We start from the raw sequence: 5580 nt of genomic DNA, 5'->3' as shown, positions 1-5580 counted from the left end.
TGTCTAGGATAAACACGGCACAGTAAATCGCCGAACAGTACAACCAAGAACATCCGAAGATGGACAGATCCTGCGGTAGCTAGCAGCCAGGTGTAGGATGGTCAGTCCCGTAGTATGTAGTGTATGTATGTACTAGTGTAGTGTATGTCTTCCCTAATCCTCATCATTATGAGTTCTCTAGTATAGTATATAGTGTGTATGAGTAGTATCTCTTCATATAGTATGTAGTATATTTGTAAAGAATCATGAATGAACTGACTCATGTGTGATTCCTTGTACTAGGAATAGTAAATAGTATACCTCTAAACTATACCTATTATAGTTTACTAGAAATGTATGTATATGAATGAACGAAAGTATGCATTTGCTACCCAAAGGTACTGAACTGACTGATTGAACTTTTGTGTATACATATGTATACATAATATGTAACTAATATTTAGATGACATTTGGACAAATAACCGATACCCTAAGGCCACATCCAATCAAGGAAAAGGAATTAAAGTGCGTTAGCAGTCCTAAGTCCTTTAAACATTACTTACATAACTATACATATACAGACATGCATTTGAAAATATAAAAGTTTAAACGAAGTTTTGTAAAACATTTGAAGAGTTCAATAATAAAATCGATGACTTGATGTCAATTTGTAAAACGATTTACAAGCAGTTTGTTGATATAAACAGTTTAAGGCATAAGAAATCCTTTGTTTGAAACACAGTTTGAAATACATGAAAACCTTTGTTTGAAACATAGTTATAACAGAATTTGAAAGGAAATATTTAGTATAGAAAACAAGTTTGATAAAGAGTTTAACATGTAAAAGCGTTTGAGAAATCATTTTGAAGTAGTTTGTTTGGCAAAACCGCTAAAAGTATAGTGGAATCCATTTGTGTGCTAGTTATTAATCACATGTGATTGATATAATAACTAGTATGATTCAACTTGTATCCCCCCCATAAAAGCATTTAAAAGCAGTTAGAAGGTTGATTAAGGGGTATGAACTCACCTGAAGTGAGTGGATTGGATGGAAGTGTCAGAGAAGGTGCTAGGTGTCAAGTGAAGACTTGAACACACACAATGATCCTATGAACATATATAGACATATGTACACATCTAATTAGTGATTATAACACTAATTAAGTAAGTATAAACACCCTAAAGTGTAGAAAACACTTTGGTTTAAGGGTTAGAAGGCCATTGGGTTGCATCAAAGGGGTGTAAAGCATTGGTATGGAGTTCACGGCCCAAAGACCACTCCCCTTGGAGTTTACGGCCCTAGTGGGTTTACGACCGTAAATCCATGGCAAACTCCCCAAATCCAAAGTTTAAGGTCCCTAGTTCAATGGTGAATGGTTCTAGTCCAAGTTTTTGATGGGTTTTGAGCATTTTAACACTCCTATGGTGTACATGCAACCCTATAAACCTTGGATCTATGTTTTCTCTATTATACATGCAAATAAGAACTTTCCAAGGCTTTAATCCTAACTAGCATATTATGAAGTTCTTATACTACAAAGTACTAGTTAGATGACATACCTTTTGATGTAGCTTGATGTCTTCAAGCTTTAAGAGCTTAGCCCCAATAGTGTGGAAGCCTCAAGTGGAATCACAAATCACCAAAACACCTAGGAAGACTCTAGAGAATATGGATACTTGGTTTTCTCTAGTGAAAACGGCTAGCCCTTCTTAGTGTACCCACACTAGTGCCAATTTCACCAACCAAGGACATCTTTATATAGTATGGAGACTAGGGTTAAACCCATGACCTTTCATTTCATATGATCCATGGGTTAAAGACTCCATGGACTATCCATGAAAGCTTAGCCCAACCTAAATGAACTTGGCCCATTCCATATATATAAGAGTCCATATTTAATTAGTTCATTTTGATCACTTAATTAATTATAAATTAATTCTTGATGAATACTAATTAAATAATATGATTAAATATTAATATATTAGAACTTATAATATATTAATATAAATCATAAATATACTATTCTCAAAAGACTATCCATATAAATTTTGTCGGTGAAGTGCAACCCAAATGGACCATGCCGGGTCGGGTCAAGTACATACCAAATATAGTTATGGACTTAGACATTAATCCAATAGTCTCCCACTTGGATAAGTGTAAAACTATTATTGAGTATGACTTCTAAACCAAACTGGCAATCGTAGGTCTTAAAGCCGCTGTCGAACTCTGATCTTGTCAATGAACTTGTCCATTAGATAAAGGATCATATATTCCTTCATTCTAGATATCATATGGACTGAGACATGGATTATAATCATTCTCTCTGTCCATTTTTTGTTTCCCGATTTCCGATTCATGACGACTGACTGATTGATCAAATCAAATTAGTCCTGGCTTGGCCAAGCACTCACATGTGTCATCATTAAATCATCGAGGGGCCCACTGATATCGCTTTTATCCCGAAGGTAAAAGTAATGGATAAACTTCGACTCATATGGCTTGTTCTGCTACTTGTTGAATCATACACAAAGACACGTTTTATAACACCGAGTTACCAAATGCGTTATCGTGCAATCAATGTACAACCAACTCATAGTAAGAACTCATATCTCTAGGTTTGAAGAATATAAGATATTATCGTCTCATGATCACTCATGATAAAATCCATGAAGTGATTCCAATGAGCGCGGGTTGAATCCAATACTCAGAACTTATGAGCACTCATGAGTGTTGTAGCCCTTTGTCCAACATCTTAGACATCTACAAGCCAACCCATGATAGTCTTAATTCATATCTACTTCCAACATATGACCGACTGTGGATGGTTTGAATAACTTAGTCATTCCGGAAGAATAACCTAGTTTATTCTGGAAGTCAAAACATGCAAAATGAAGCACAAGAATAATTGAATCCAATATGGTCTCAGAACTTATGAATATAAATAAAAACACCTTTTATTTATCACCATATGATTACACATTATTCATTGTATACTGTTTCAGCTATCAACTTTATTCTTGAATTTAAAACAATAGTTGTACCATGCTCCAAACATGTACACTATGTTTTCTAAACACTAGTCATGCCACACACCAAGTATGCATACTACGTTTGTTTATGATCTTTACTTTGCGAAATAGACCAGTTGAACATAACTTCAATGATTCTCATTTCACAGTCCCAATTCCTTACTGCAAATGCAAGAATTCCAAATTCATGCCATTTACTAAAATCTGTTAGATTCTAAACTTATATGCATTGATCCTCTTGTAATGATTATGCACAAATTCACAAAGACTTGGCAACAATCATTACAGAGTATTCCAATAGAGATCAACTCCTTGGAAACATCCTTCTTGCATTAAGTTTCCTAATCTTACAGATTGAATACTTTCTAACTTTGAACCATTTCCATATTCCATTTTGACTATCACTTCCGAACAAGAGTTGCCTCTTTTCAGACTATGTCAATATGGTCCTTCCAAAGTCAACACTATACTTCCAACTGTCCTTGAGCAACCAATCCTTGGTAAACCTTAGATTATCCTCAACAATTTCTTAATCATTTTAGTCATATCCAATTCTAGGCCTTTTCCCTTCTTAATGCCCCAGGCATTTGGAAAATTTTAGAAAGGATGAATATAGCACATGTAATCGATCTTATATCCGAAGCATATGGGATACGATTCATGATGTCTCACATAAAGACTAAACCAGTCTTTTGCTATAATATTTCCATTTCTATTTGCCAAGTTCTCATAATTCAGATTATGAAAAGGGATGCCGTAATCATAATCAAATTTTAGAACGCAAATAATGGTCCCATATAGAGAATTTTCTTATGTTGAGCCATTCCAACATGAAATTCATATATATATATATATATATATATATATATATATATCCTTGACTAAATGATTAAAACCTCACGATCTAAGCTTATAGATTTGAGATGAAGCATAATTTCCTCTGCCTTAATTATAGCAAAACAACTTTTTCCCAATTGAAACCTTTTGTTTCTATAATTAACATTGCTAACTTGCAATCTTTATCATAATTTTCATGCTCCCACTAACATGATGATTAATAGCATAACACTTATGCTCCCACTAGCTTTGACATGTACGCAGAAATCAGCTGACTTTCTTACCAAAGTTCAGATTTCTGATACTAGATTGTTTTGATAAAACTTTATCAAAATCATACACCTTCCCTTAGATAGCTTATAGGTGTATCTAAACAATTATGAAGAGGGATGCAGTAATCATAATGGTTAGACCTTTTTGCCACTTCTCACAAGTCCAGGTTAGTGTGCCGGTTAACCACACACGCTCCACTAACGACTTTGAGAATGCAAATATCACAATTGCTATCTAGCTAAAATCTACTTAGTGAAAGTGTTTCCTCACCATCATTTTCATGAATCGGAGAGAAAACTTATGACACTTAGATTTAATGGTGTATGTGTTCTTATCCATGTGAATTGTCAAAACCATAGTCACATGACAAGGATAATGACAAATCCAAACTCATATGGATTGAACTCAATCTAATTTTTTGCCATCTGGTAGCTCAAGGGCCTGCCATTGCTTCCAAGTTGTTGTGCAACCAATTGAGAACTCTAAGAACTCATATGCAAAGCCAACTTTAACTAGAATGGGCACAAAATATGTCAACATGATAGGTTATAAACCTCAAGTCGTGTGCTAGTGAAGAACTTTAGGTTTTATTCTTGATTGGTTCTTGAGACTTTCAAGACTTTTAAGACTCCCACTGTCCTCTTGACATATAAGAGTTTCTTGTCAGACATTCATGAGATAGTGTGGATTCTAATCAAGACAAACACTTCACACAATTGGCCTTAGTTGGTCTTTGTTTTATCCAAAACATCACAACTTACCAATTTCAAATGTACAAGAGTAGAAAACTTTTACTCTTACATTTGACGAGTGTTTTTAAACCTTCTTTAAGACATGTCACTCAAGTTACAATCTTAGAGTATAACTCTATGAATTGTTTTGGAATGAAGTATGAATCATCTTCTTGATTTAACCACTTCAACAATTTATAACTCCTCTTCTTAACTATCAGAATGTACTTAGAGGATGAATTGTGATAAGGTCTCTAAATCAGTAAAATGATCATAAAAACTGATACTAAAGTACTCTCCCATCTTTTTAGATTTGAGAAACTTTTATCCTTCTACCTAATTTGATTCTTCTTATTCGCTCTGCCTTACATTGGAACCTTTTCCAATGTCTCAGAATTACACTTAAGCTTGTAAGTATAACCATATTTACTGAGCTTTAGTAAATTACGACGAATAATCTTATCGATCTTTTGTGGTGGACTTGACCAGTGCACCAGAATGTGTAGTCGATCCCTTAGTCCTTCACTTGACTCACACATCCATGTGAACAAGTAATTAGTCTTAATTTTCCAATACTTGAAAGTTCTCATTCATCATGCTATACAGCTTGCATGATTCCAAGTTCCGGTCCAATTGAAACTTGGGTGATGAGAATCTTTCCTTATTTGGTAAATTTAGAAATTACCACAAATGAAAGAATCAATTTCATATTTCCACTCTTGCTATTAA

The sequence above is a fragment of the Lactuca sativa genome, chromosome 7 (genome assembly GCF_002870075.4).
Source record: "Lactuca sativa cultivar Salinas chromosome 7, Lsat_Salinas_v11, whole genome shotgun sequence".
Taxonomy (NCBI): Eukaryota; Viridiplantae; Streptophyta; class Magnoliopsida; order Asterales; family Asteraceae; genus Lactuca; species Lactuca sativa.
Note: the sequence above shows the minus strand (reverse complement) of the source record.